The sequence below is a fragment of the Onychomys torridus genome, chromosome 1 (assembly GCF_903995425.1).
Source record: "Onychomys torridus chromosome 1, mOncTor1.1, whole genome shotgun sequence".
NCBI lineage: Eukaryota > Metazoa > Chordata > Mammalia > Rodentia > Cricetidae > Onychomys > Onychomys torridus.
In genome coordinates, this window is record NC_050443.1 from 60,273,739 (window position 1) to 60,288,375 (window position 14,637).

The following is a 14,637-nucleotide window of genomic DNA, read 5'->3' on the forward strand; positions in this document are numbered from 1 at the left end:
TATTGAAGGTGAGTCTTCACCATATAAAAATGGTTGCAAATGACGATCCATGATTGCTTTAATAATGAAACCAGCTGTTTTACTAAGAAACGAACCTCCCTTTTTGTGTGAATCTTTCTGTGTTTCTACTTGGAATTCAGAGTTTTTCAAAACATTATTACACACAGAATCAGTGAAATTCTCAGTAGTTCCTAAGTGCATCCTGTCTTCATTCTCCTCTGCAGTGGCAAATCTGATCTCAAGTTCAGAAATTTCCTTTATAATTTCATCAGTCAGCTTTGAAGCTGCAGCCATGAACTCATCACCATCATCTGGCTCAACCTCTTTTCCCTGTAGTTTATTTGTAGTATCATCTGAAGGGAAGATATTTACTACAAGCTTGTAAATCATATTTTTATCAGAGGACAGGGGAGCATTGTAATGCATGATGGCATGGCATGGGTATCCTTCAAGGTGACATTGAGCACATTTTTTATGGTATTTTCAGCTTGAGGGGAAGAATAGGAAGAAGGCATTAATTCACCTGAAACTAATGCCTGTACCTGATAATCATAAATTTCTTCCAGTAGAAAATGATGTATTTTTCCTCCAAACAAGAAGTGTCATTTTGTATAGTCCTGTGTAGTTGAATCAGTGATTTATATTCATCTAATATGTTTTCATAAACTGAGTTGACTATTTTTTTTTTAGGGCTAAAAATCTTTGATAAAACTCTGGTAACAATTTCTCCCACAAATTTATCAGGGTAAATGTGTAAAGGTGATAGCTTCTGGAGTTTGTGAGACTCTACAACTTCATTGAGAACTTGTTTGACCTTTAATGATACCTCATCCAGTGGAGTTTTGGGGTGAGGTAAAGTCTCTCCACACAAAAATGGTCAAAGGTGGTTTTCAATAATCTCTTGGATAATGAAACTGGCTATTTGATCAATCATAATTGGACTTCAGTTGATTATACTCTTCTGTATTAATTCAAGAGAACCAGACATTTGTATAATATTACTGTAAACAGTATCGAGCATCTTTTGGAGGTTTTTATCTGTGTGGAGACATTGATTATCATACATGGTGAACCAGATTTTATGTTTTAAAATGGCTGAAATAACCTTATTTGGCTTTTGTTTGTTTGTTTTGGTTTTTCGAGACAGGGTTTCTCTGTGTAGCTTTGCGCCTTTCCTAGAACTCCACCCTGTAGCCCAGGCTGGCCTCGAACTCACAGAGATCTGGCTCTGCCTCCCGAGTGCTGGGACTAAAGGCCTGCGCCACCACCGCCTGGCCTTTATTTGTTATACAGTTGGACATTTCATCAAAATCTGAAGTCATTAAACATTGTTTTTCCTGTAAGCATGAGCTGGCTGTTTGGAACCTGGGGCTTACACAGGGACACTTTGCTCAGCCTGGAAGGAGGGGACTGGACCTGCCTGTACTGAATCCACCAGGTTGAGCTGAATCCCCAGGGGAGTCTTGGTGCTGGAGGAGATGGGAATGGAGGGGAGGGGCTGGGGGAAAGGTGGGGGCGGGGGCGGGAGGGGGGAGGACAGGGGAACCCATGGCTGATATGTAAAATTAAGACACAAATATAATAAAAAATTGTTTTTATAAAGATGAAGGCTTAATAGGCAGGGCTATAAGTTGAGCTAAAAGTCTTCTGATGACATATTCTAAAAACGAGTGTGGTGCCGGGCAGAGGTGGCACACGCCTTTAGTCCCAGCACTCCAGAGGCAGAGCCAGGCGGATCTCTGTGAGTTCAAGGCCAGCTTGGGCTACAGAGTGAGTTCCAGGAAAAGTGCAAAGCTACACAGAGAAACCCTGTCTGGAGAAAAAAAAAAGAGTGTGGTAACATGGTGCTATAACCTTTTGATAACATGGGTTCAGAAATAAATTTTCTTAGATTGTTTTGAAGTTTATACAGTATGATTTCAGAATTAAGAGTATGATTTTATCTGAGCTTTCCCTTGAAGCAAGATGGAAGCTGATAGTTTACAATTTCTAACAATATGCCATTAGACATCTGTTCAGCTACTGAAATATTATCATATGGCAGATTACCACCACAGGTTACTTTAAATTCATACTGCTGTAAAACATCATAATAAATGGAATCAACAGTCTTAGTAACACATTCTTTATGTGCTGATGGAAAATATAGCCTTTCTTCAGGAGGCCTTAGAACAGTAATTTGAGCATTATTAAAGTCATTCACTACATTGTTGATAAGTGATGTATTTATCTCATTGAGCCAGGTTTCAGTGATGTTTATATTTTCCTCCACAATGAAGTAGACGGCTTAACAAATAATTCTGCGATTATGTAGCTGAATAACCACCACCATTTGCCCCTCTTTGACGTAGCTTAGGAAAGACTACTGTATTCATTCCCCTTGTTTCTTGTTTCTCAGGAAGTGGCAAAGAGAAAGGTTTTACTGTATGATGTTTGCCAAATGGTGTTTGCATTTTAAAGCTAGTTGCTTTGGGATTATTCAAGGACTTGGTAAAATAATTATTGCCTAGCTCATGAATCCTACATGGGCATTAGTTTGTCCCAATTCTATTAATTCCCGCCTTTTTGCTTCCAGGGGAAAAGGTTGTGTTTCTCTTGTTCTGTAGTTCATGAATTTGTTTTCCAAAGGAGCTTGCTGAAAACCATGAGATAGCTTCTCCATCAAAGATTTAACCAAGCTGTGGGACATAACATCAAGTATACAGTCTGATGATAATAAATCTCCCAGATTTTCTGAAAGGTCTGTAATCTCCTTGAAACTGTTCACAGTCCATTGGTGCCTTACAATAATCAAAATCTCCACCTTGAACACTTCGAAGTAATTTTACGTGTTGACATTCTTCTGCTACTTCATGAAAAAGAGAACTATCCTCAAGAAATGCAGTGCCTGTACATTTTTAAAATTTATTTATTATGTGCACAGAAGAGGGCACCAGATCTCATTACATATGGTTGTGAGCCACCATGTGGTTGCTGGGAATTGAACTCAGGACCTCTGGAAGAGTAACCAGTGCTCTTAACCTCTGAGCCATCTCTCCAGCCCTGAGCATTTTTCTAGAAGTGTTCTAATAAGTCTCTCATATACAATATTGAGAAGAAAAATTGATTTGGGGGAAAGCCCTAGTTTATCTGCAAGTACTGTATTACTTTGTTGATTATTTGAGGTGAAAAATGTCCTTGCTCATTTACCAGAACTCATATCCCCATCTGGGAATTCATCTGGTAAAAATAAATCTAAAACAATATTAAAGACTTCATTGACAACTTCTTCGGATTCATGAGATTTCAGGTTACCAACCAGACCATTTAACCTACATGCCAGGTAATTGAATTTATTTCCTTGAGCAAGGTGATCAATCAGGTGAGGAGATGATTCCCAGTCCCTGGGGCCTATCTGACTTTCCATGGTACTGACTTTGTTGAAAATGGGCACACTATTTCTAAATGTAGACTATGATTTGTTTCTTATATTATTTTCAAAATGATAAAAAGTACAAAAGTACAAAAAGTACTTTATTCCTAATACTTTGGACAATACAAAAATCACTCCTTTTAAGAGATCTTGAAAGATATCATCAAAGTTAGAAGTCACGCTTGGACAGACCCTGTACTTAGCTTTTATGGGAACCTCATGTGTCTTGTCAGCACTTAGAATGTTACCATTAGAAAGAATTTCAGCCGGGCGGTGGTGGCACATGCCTGTAATCCCAGCACTTGGGAGGACTCTGTGAGTTCAAAGCCAGCCTGGTCTACAGAACTAGTCCAGGGCAGCCAAAGCTACACAGAGAAACCCTGTCTTGAAAAAAAAAAAAAAAAAAAAAAAGAATTTCAATAATAACTTCAAAAATACTTAAGGCGAATTTGCCAATGGAAATAGACTTGCTATTTACACTTGAGCATGAATTGATATCTTTTTGTTAGAGATTGCTTCTTGGATTTGTCATGTTCTGTCTTTGCTACCCTCTTTGGTGCCATCAGAAATGTTTGAAATTAAGTAGCAGCTGACTGATTCAGAGAGATGTTCACAATACTGATACATTGAAGAATCACTGTATATGCTTTTGAGAGGCTGTTTTGAGTCATAACTTTTCTTTGGGAATGAAGAAACATGAGGCAACTCCTCAGTCGAAACTAAAAGAAAAAGTAAGACAGAAACAAGCATTTTTAGATTGCATTAGAGGAAACGTGGGAAATTCAACATGTTGGCAATGTATTTTGTCTGTGAGGCTCCTTACTAAAGTAAAAGGTAAAACTTAATGAAAAAAGAAATAAGATTTTCTTTAAATACTTCACAAGTGTGAAATCTTAGTCTTAGCCACTATGTTGAGAAAACAGTCTTCCATATTCAAATCTACAAGTCATAGGTTGATGTCTGCCTTGACTGTATAGTTATGGACACTAAGAGACCAGATTTTCAGGTTTAGGAAACATCCTGCCATAGCTCCAGTGAAATGATCATTTTAAACTATATTAAATCAATATATTTGATGGTATGCTACATTTTACTTGTAAGTCTAAAGATTTGTGTTACTCTGTCACCTTGAATAGAATACAAGTGTATCAGTTCCAGAAAGTTCATGTTAGGCTGCAGCAGCAGAGGCTCGCACAAGTATTACAACTTTTGACTCACCATGCATGCTCAACCAAAGTTCCCTACTTTGATTTTTCCCCATTTCCCCCTATCTACAGGTCTAGAGGGGGAAAACCCACATCTTTTTACTTAATACATAAACAGTTAACTTAGTAACATTTTTATGTGCCATGGATATTTAAAACTAATCAAATGGTTATTCACATTTCTAAAGCTATTTTCAGAAAAAAAACCCAAAATGTACACTCTTAGAAGAGATCTTTTAAATATACCTTTTACTGTTTTCCCAAAATTATTCCAACTTGAAAACTAACTGATCTCTCTTCCTTACCTGCAGCTTTGGAGCTCTTCAAATGTGTGATCACAGATGCAGTAACGTGTCTTGCAAACAAATGCATTTCATTTGGACCCAGTTCATGATCAACAAAGGCAATTGTGTCAGTTTCCTCCAAAGTCTCCACTGTCATTTTGGAGCTTTTATTTTTCCATTTGTGAAATAAAGAAAAAATCCTCTTGGCAGGCTTCAAGACCTTCACTTTTTTTCCTCATTTATACAGGCCATTTGTTTACACCACATTCTGAGCAGAATTTTCTCATTCTTTTCTCCTCCATTTACTGCAGACAAAGGATTTTGCCTTGGCCTAAAAATGGTTTCATGGTCTCCAGGCTTTCGCCTGGGTGTGGCTGATGGGGAAAGCCATAGCTTGACAATGCTGTGTTAACAATATTATCTGCAGCTAAACATATTTTGAGTGGGGAAACGTTTGTCTTAATTTCATTTGGCTCAATTGGTTTGGTGGTCTCATAATGAAAAACCCTTGGATTTTCACCTTTCCCCATTCCTATGAATGACATGGCTTGTTTTAGTGATTCTTCTGTGGAATCATTTGCTTTCTTAAACAATTTTTGTAACACACTGCCTTCAGGGAGAGCATTGTTACCTTTTGTGGCTTCCTCAGCAAGTCCAAAGTTTGGTTTCCTTTGACTCTCGTGCTTTGTTTCTAGAACACAAGAGCGTAGCTTTTGAATTGGGCCTTCCCATTGGCTCTGAGCTTATAATATTGTTTTCGACACAGGAACTGGTGTGTGAGGGTGAACTGGATGTAATCCCATACTTTTCTTTTGTATCATCCTCTGAATTAAACGTCAAGCCAGATATTCTCCTTTGTGGAATATTACTTCTCACACTAGTGTTTCTCATCCTTGATGGAGGCATTTTCACAGGAGATGCAAATTCAACCTGGTTAACGATGTAATCATTCTCAGTTTTTTTGAAATAATTTTTGTTTGGAAGCTTTGTGATCAAAGACTCCCTGAAATGAATACATTGGTCTATCAGTCTACCAATGATCTCACTTGCAGCAATGTTCCCTTTCAATATGCTAACTGGAAATGGTTCCATTTGGCTTATTTCTTTGTCTAGCTTATTCTTGATTATACTGAGCATGTCCCTGACAGTAGTGACAGAATATGCAAGTAATTCTGAATGGAATGAATGAACCTGTAGGAGTGTGTTCTGTATGTTTTTCTTGGATATACTAATACTTGACTTGAGTTCATCGCCAAACTTTCTAAATGGTTGTAACTTTAGTAACATTTTTCTGCTTAATTGTCTCTGTTGCACTTGAAAGAGATTGTCTACAGGCATTTTCACTATTTCAGAAAATTCACATTTAGAGATATGCTTAAACTTCAAGTCCACAAATGACTCTAACATGTTTAAGACTCTTTGTACGATCTCCTGCATGATTTGGTTGCTGGGGCTCGTAGACACTTGATATTTCGTCTTCATGTCACAGGTCTGCACACCACTGAGGATGTGCTTGCTTGGAACCCGTGCTTACTTTTAGCAGCACGGTATTCCTTCCTTCTTGTTAGCATTCCCTTACTGTCCTGAATAGGCATCTGAGACAAGCAGCACAGCTCCAATTTTTCAAATAGCATTTCGACAATTTCCCATCCAAACATACTGATTGTGCTTTCGTATCCTCAGCTCTGGTAGCTCCACCTTTGAAGCGATCGTAGAAATTGTTTCCACAATCTTCAAGTGGTGGTAAATTTAAAAGTGAAAGCGAATACTCCAAATCCTTCGCTTCAACTGAGATTTCAGTCAAAATGCTTTCAGCTACGGTTAAACGTGTAGACTTCCCATTTTCCTTCTCATTTGTTCCTGCTTGCCATTTGTCAAACCTTTTTTATATATTCCTTCTTAAGGAAAAATCTGTTCCAGCCGTGAGGAAACATTCTCTAAGCAAAAACATGCCTGCTGCGCAGTTGGGGAACCTGCACCCAGATTCTGCTTTGATACACGAAGATCACCCAGATTTGAGACATTAATTGGAGAAGCCAAACTGTGGTTGTTTGTAGCATACAATTCTTGCAACACCGCATTAACCATTTTGCTTGCTTCCAGGATTTGAGCAGATGGTAAAGCTTTCGTACTTAGCACGGCTCTATTTTCTGCCATTCTTCAAGTTCTTCCACAATTATTTCTAAATTATCAGTTAGGTTCTTGGCGTAAGTTCTCAGTTCTGGCCGTTTTGTTTTCAGTAGGGTTTTGGCATCCTCTTTTGGTGGAGTCTGTGGCAGCCCAATGGCAGTTTTGGATTGGTTCTTCCTTGGAATCTGCTCTCCAGTACCTAGCTTGGTCTTGCTTTTGGACTCAATACCACTAATGCCTAATTGTGGCTTTGTTTTAAATTTAGAGAGAGAGGTGATTTTTTACCTTGCTTTTAAATTTGTGTTACAGCCTGGCCTAGGGCTATTCTTAGGACTAAGTTTAGAATTATGTAGTCCAAGAAGGTACAGGTCATCATAACTACCTTCAGGTGGAAATCTCTCTTCTAGATGAAGGGAGACAAAATGAGACAACTTATCAAGAACTATTTTTTTTTGCTTGTAAAATAGTTTATTAAAAAATTTCTGCTTTATAAAATTGCTTGGAAAATTTATAAATTCAGAAGCCTTTTGAAATTCTGATTTTAAAATAAAGGAGATTATCTAAACTTGGTCTTTTTAGTTGCTACATGGCATAGAGCTTTTTATGCTCTTTTTTTTTTTCTGAATGCCATTTATTGAAGGAGGGGGGAGGTCTTAAATACAGGTTTACAGCACAATGGGAGAACCCCAGGGAGCAGAAGTTCTGATGTTTTATAATCTTGCATCTAAGCTGTTAACACCCAATATGCAGGATACACTGACAAGGAACTTTCCTTAAGCATTCAGGAGGGTGGAATCTCACAGGGAATTAGCATAGGGAGGATATCAAGGTCAAGGTCAGGAAGCAAGGCAGCAGTTACCCAAAACGGGGACCAGGGACCTATAGGTTCCCCCCTTTTACTAAAAAATGAGCTCCTGACTTAGGATGCATGGGATGTCAGCAGGTCACCTTACCCGTCATGGAGATACCTGTCCAGGCCACACAGGCATTCTGTCTTAGGTTGGTGAGTGCCCCCCAGGAATTACCCGTCTCTGAATACTCATTATCATACAGACTCAATAGTGTGAGAGCTGCAGAATTAACTGATGTCAAAGATCTCTAAATGGTGCTGGGCTTGCAATCTGTGTGTTCAACACAGAAAAGACCAACAGAAATCTTAACCCACCCATAGCCAGTAGGCTAAAGGCAACTGAGCCATTCCCTTTCTTAACAAGCCTTACTGCAAATTGGAGTCCTTGTAAGATGGTATCCTGAGAGCAAATGGAACTTGAGTTTGTAAATTTATAACTTTCAAAGCCAATCGAAATGTATATAACTATTGATTTAAATTTGTCATGCCCAATAGAATGAAAGATTAACTAACTGTGGTAGCTACTTTTGCTGCCAGGGTCTCCACTGTGCTAGCTGTAGTAACCAGTTATGAAATGGTAATCCCAGAAACAGTAATAGCAGTGGTCATCACTGTTATAACAGTAACAACAGCAGCAGCAATGTCAAATTCTCTTCTGGAGCGTGTGGGCATCTACTGGCATGGACACAACTCCAGGAACATGAACCGCCGAGGCCCATTTTTCTTGATCCCAGCACAACTTAAGCTGGCAGCTCTGCAAATGAACAACTAAGAACCATAAAGGAAAAACAGGCAGCTCACAAGCAGCAGAACTAATGGTCTCATAATGGCTACATTCAGACTCACAAATTTTAAGGTATCTTCAAAGGGGGCTAAATGAATTTCAGGAGGCCAAAAAATGTTGCACAGAGCCACTCCTGAGAAGTAGGTACTACTCCAGCTTGAATAGGATTGTGAAAATGAAAATGCTTAGCTGGCATGCTACTGTTAATGGAGGTCAGTGATCTTCAGGGTTATCCTTAATCTCCCAGGTGTCTAGGTGACACGTTATCATACATACTTGAAAAAGTAGTTGCCATACATTACCTTCTAGAGAATCCAACCACATGGCTATTTGAACTAAATATCTTCCAATTTGCAACGGTGAATGGGGCAAAAAAAAGTGTTTTCTAACACAGGAGCATTTAAATTGTCAGCATTAGGATGCATTTGTGGTACCCCAAGTCTTGGGGGATTACTTCTTTTTCTTGCTGGCTTATTTTCTCTAAAGCATGGTGGTTTTTCTGATGAGCTATCATTGTTGTCATACATTTCTACCTCTCTCCGGCTTTTTTTTTTTGTACAATGATATCACAACCACAGAGTGCATTTCTCCCAAAATATTTTCAAGTATATCATTTGATATGTTGTTAATATGAGACTAAAAGAATTTCTTCTGTGCTATAGCTGATGTTTTACTCTTAGATTTAGACAAATTGTAGGGAATTTCATTTAATGGGAGCAAGTGGTCTATAATTTCCATTGTGTTTTGACTCAGCTTCTTCAAAACCTCTACTGTACTGAATATTTCATTTGTTTGTTTTTCTCTTGGTTTTGATCCTCCTTTTCTCATAAATATTTCTTCCAAAACAACTCTTTGGCTTTCCTTTTCTAGTGTTGTTTGGTTTTCTTCTAACGGGTCATTTGTAAACTGTGATAATGTGGTAGTTTTTTCCCTTTGTATCCCAGCAAAACTTCATATGATTAACTGTGAACAGCTAGGATTCTCTGGGGAGGATAAAAAAAAAATCTTTTTTTTTGTTTGTTTGTTGTTTTTTGTTTTTTGAGACAGGGTTTCTCTGTGTAGCTTTGCGCCTTTCCTGGAACTCGCTTGGTAGACCAGGCTGGCCTCAAACTCACAGAGATCCACCTGGCTCTGCCTCCCGAGTGCTGGGACTAAAGGTGTGCGCCACCAATGCCTAGCTTCAGATCCTTTATTGTGCAAAAATATTTAAGATATTATTAACAATTTCACTCACAATGTTATTTTTTGAAATAAAATATTGTTTGAATATGTGTGTATACTTTGTATTTCTAAGTCTAAATCATCTTTAATAAGCTTCAAAATAGCACTGGCAATGAAATCAACGTAGTCCTTAATGCTAGTTTGTGATGAATGGACTGTGGTTCCAAGATTTTCTCTGCAACTGGCAAAAACGGGTTTTGCAAGCTCTTGGCTAGGATCTGTTTTGGTTGTTGATAATTTTAAGACATTCACATCAGATTCAACTTGGCCTGGTTCATGAAAAATGCTGTCATCTTGTTCACCATTTTTAAATTCTCAGCTAATAAATACATTTTCTTTATTAGACTGAAAGGTGGGAGTCATTAATGAATTTATTCTTTCTGTGGCAAAAGACTGTAACCGATTGAAAATAGTTTCAATAATGAAGTTGGCGTTTTCCTCGCACGGGTCAGACACAGGTTCTCTGGTGTCTTCATTTCTCTCCACAGGCATCTGATAAACCACAGCATAAGCTAAATTCTTATTTTTTGAATGTGAAAATGCCCTGGTTGTTCCTCAGTTCTTTGTGTTATAAAATAAAAAGAGGCTCCACCGGCGGTGGTGGCGCATGCCTGTAATCCCAGCACTCGGAAGGCAGAGCCAGGCGGATCTCGGAGGCTGTTGGCACTGAGATTTGGGGAACCTATCATAGAAAGCCAATCTCGAGGAAGCAGGAGCTTTGGCCTCTATGGCAAGCATGACCAAAGAAGTAAAGTTATGAAGCACAATGTCCACTCTGTCTTTGGACACCAAAATGACATCTGTTTTAGGAACCAACACTTTTGGGATAATATTTGTATCCATAACAACTGGTTGGAAATTTGCTTCTGAGTGTTTGCTAGGTATACTATATTGCAGAGTGGGTGTGGCAAATGAGAGTATTCTGATGCATAATATTTTCATAAATATCACATAAGATCACTTCAATGGTGTCTTCAATTTGAAACTCAAGTATTTTCCGGTATTCTTATTGACTAGCCTTCCAATAATACCATCTTGCTGTTCTGCTTGTCACACTTGCTTTTGCTTGACACAACATCAAGCACTGTGCTAACAACCTGACTTGCAATGTTCTCAGAAACCACAGTGTTATTTGTCAGGAGCAGACTCTCTTGTTCCTTATCTAACTCATGCTTGATGTCTTGTAAAATTGTTCTAGCTACTTCTTTTGCATAAATATTTAATTTGGATAAGGACAGTCGGCACCAGGAGTCCATCTTTCCTGGGTGACTATAATCCACTGGACAACAGGGAAACTGCTTATCAGAATATGAGTCTTCGCCTGAGCTTTGCTTAATGTTGCCCCTTCCCGCTGCACCGGCAAAGTCACTGGAACTCTGAAGCCGACTTGGGGCCGAAAGAGAGATTCTACTTTGGAAGCAGCAAAAATTTCTAGATTTTCTAATATTGCCTGCACAATATCTTCAACTACATTTATTCTTGTCTGTTTGACAACATTCCAGCTCGACTGAATGTCACATGGATTTCCACTTAAGACCCTGACAGGTCTGTTTCTTGGATAGGTATGTGTAGTTAGTTTTCTTGCCTGGTCCAGAATCAGGACAAATCTCTCTCACCTGCCAGGCCCATAGATGCTCAGACCCAACCAAGTAAACACACAGAAACTTATATTGCTTACAAACTGTATGGCTGTGGCAGGCTTCTTGTTATCTACTTCTTCTATCTTAAATTAACCCATTTCTGTTAGTCTATACTTTGCCACATGGCTTGTGGCTTACCAGTGTCTTTACATGTTGCTTCTCATGGCAGTGGCTGGCAGTGGCTCTCCCCTCAGCCTTCCTATTCCCAGAATTCTCTTCTCTCTTGTCCTGCCTATAATTCCTGCCTGGCCACTGGCCAAACAGCATTTTATTTATACAGAGTGATATCCACAGCACTTCCCCTTTTCTTTTTTTTTTTTAAAGGAAGGTTTTAACTTTTACATAATAAAATTACATATAACAAAACAATTACCAAGCAAGAATTATAGTTACAATATCTAGTCTATTTGTTTTGGCAAAATTAAACAAAATACTTTATCTATCCTATATTTGTGAGTCTAAGGTTTTTATATCTAACTTATCTTTTATCATAATTGAGGAAATTATAACTATCTACTCTTCAACCACATCAAAGACCTCAGAAGGATATATTATTACCTGAGAAATGGGAGAAGGATGCAAGTAACTTTCAGGAGTCTTGCAGGGTAGACAGAGACAGCTGGCAGTCTGGACAGTCACCTAATGTTCCTTTGTAAAGTTGGGGCATTTGTCTTCAGCTCACAGGGCTAGAGTCTCTCGGTCACTTCTCTCAGTGTCCTGTAGAATGTCTGGCAGTTTCCTCTGCGAAGCAGGAACCTGAAAGACCATTTTGTCAAGCAAAGTTTAGTGGTCACTTTCCAATGGGTCCTGCATGTCCAGTTGATCAAGCATTCCAGGCAAGAACAGTTTCTTGCCCAAATGGCTATTTTTGTCAAGGTGAAGATAAGATATGAAGTGTCTTCAATGCCCATTCTCCTCTCTGAAGTAAATTGGTGCTGCCAGGAGCAGATATGTCTCACTGTCTAGAAAGTCTAAATTTTGAAAATATTTTAAATGCCATATTCTGAAGGTCTTTGAAGTATTTGAAGATTACCTATCTATCTGAAATTTATCTATGTATACCTAGAAGACTTAACTAACATGGCTATGGTTATGATTATCATAGATGACTAATTATTAATCTATTTTAATTATCCATTACAATTTTAAATGAGCTGTACAAACATAATACCTTAAACAAGAGTAGAAATATATACACACAGTATAACAAAATTAACTTTAAGTTTGTATCAATAGACTAAAATCTATACCAATGTAAAACATTTTAAACAAGTTGTTGCTCTTTAGAAGTAAGTTCCTTAATCTACCCTTTCATCCTATTATATCTATTGCATATCCCCTTTTCTTCTTTAGAAAGAGATCACATTTATAATCAACCTACTTTAAAGAAAAATATTGGTTTTTCTCTGTCCCACACCAGAGGGCTCTTCTGATTTGGGACACAAGAATCTCTTAACCTTTTCTTTTAGCAATATGTCTGGGTTTAGAGAAGGAGTGAGCCAATTCCATCTCCAAAGCCAGCTTGATAATTTTGGGAAATTGGGCGTAGTTTTTTTTACTACTTCCTGCTGGAGGGGGGTGCTGTATCTTATGGGGACATAAAGAAAATTTTAGGATTATGGAGTAGTCTGTGAGGGTAAACCTCTGAGCCAGTTGCCTTGAAACCATTTTGGATGTTGGATCATCTGGGCCATGGTGTCATCGGAGTCCTTTCAGGTGGTCTTGGCTGATCAAACCTGATGTATCTTAATCTGGAACAAATCCACAGCCTCTGGCTTTCTGTGGAAACAAAAGCAGAGACTCTTTTCCAAAGCAACTTATCCTTATATCCAAATTTTGAAGTCAAGGTACCTTTAAAATTTACATATTTAACTCAACAGCTTTTACGATCAAATCTTTTTCTGCAGTTAAAAATCCCATAGACAACATAAACCAGATTCTCTGTGTAATATCCATCTTTGTAAGACTGAAACGCTGCTGTGGCTGCTGGCTCCGCCCACCTCAGCTTCCCAACATGGCAGTGGTACAGTTTACCACCAGATCTGGGTCTGGAGCCATGTGTACTATCAACTGTCAGAAGGAGTTCTATCAAAGCAGCGCATAGCCCAGAAACCTTTTTTTTTTTTTTTTTTTAAACTAGCAAAAGCTAAATCCACCATGCAGCAGAGTAAAGTGCCGCATGTAGATTCCTCATTCCAGCCATTCTGCAGGTCAGACGGACACACCAGGAACCTGCCATAGTACCTCAAACCGGCAGGCTGCTGCTAACTTAGAGAGACAACTAGGAAGCTGTTTTTAGCTCCGTTTTAGAATCTTTTTTCCCCCCTCAGGTTTTAGGTGGAAACTCTTGCCAACATGTTGGGCGCCATTTGTACTTAGAGTTTTCCTGCCTGGCCCAGAGTCAGGACAAATCTCTCTCACCCGCCAGGCCCATAGACGCTCAGACCCAACCAAGTAAACACACAGAAACTTACATTGCTTACAAACTGTATGGCCGTGGCAGGCATCTTGTTAGGTATGCTCACAAAAAGATGATTGTTTCACATCTGTTTTCATGTTTTTCTGTCATGGCAGCTGAATAGAGTTTGTGAAATATGGTCCTAGCAACATCCTTTACCACTGTAGGTAAATCTATGTCAGACACTAAAGGGCCCATCAAAGGATCCATAAAGTGAGCAGATGTCTGAGTAGTTGATACAGGGACATTACAAGGCTTATTACTAAAATGAGAGTGTGAGAGAGGAACAACATTTAATTGATTGATTAAAGTGCTTTAAAATTTTTCATTCAAAATATTTCTTATAATGGGAACAACTGGAGATTTATGTTGTTCTTTGAATTTTTTATTTTTTATTTTTTTGAGACAGGGTTTCTCTGTGTAGCTTTGTGCCTTTTCCTGGAACTCACTTGGTAGCCCAGGCTGGCCTCAAACTCACAGAGATCCACCTGGCTCTGCCTCCTGAGTGCTGGGATTACAGGCGTGCACCACCACCGCATGGTGGTTCTTTGAATTTTACTTCAATTTTGTTCAAGGTTCTTTCTAGAACCCACTGGTCAGTAGAAAAGGTTCTAGTTTCTTCTGTGGGTGATGTTCTATCTCCAATGAAGTCT

The 14,637-nt window shown here is 38.7% G+C and overlaps 1 pseudogene; it reads right to left on the bottom strand.

Moving 5' to 3' along the window:
- Positions 1–14,637, bottom strand: part of LOC118571713 — a 32,438-nt pseudogene that overhangs the window by 4,618 nt on the left and 13,183 nt on the right.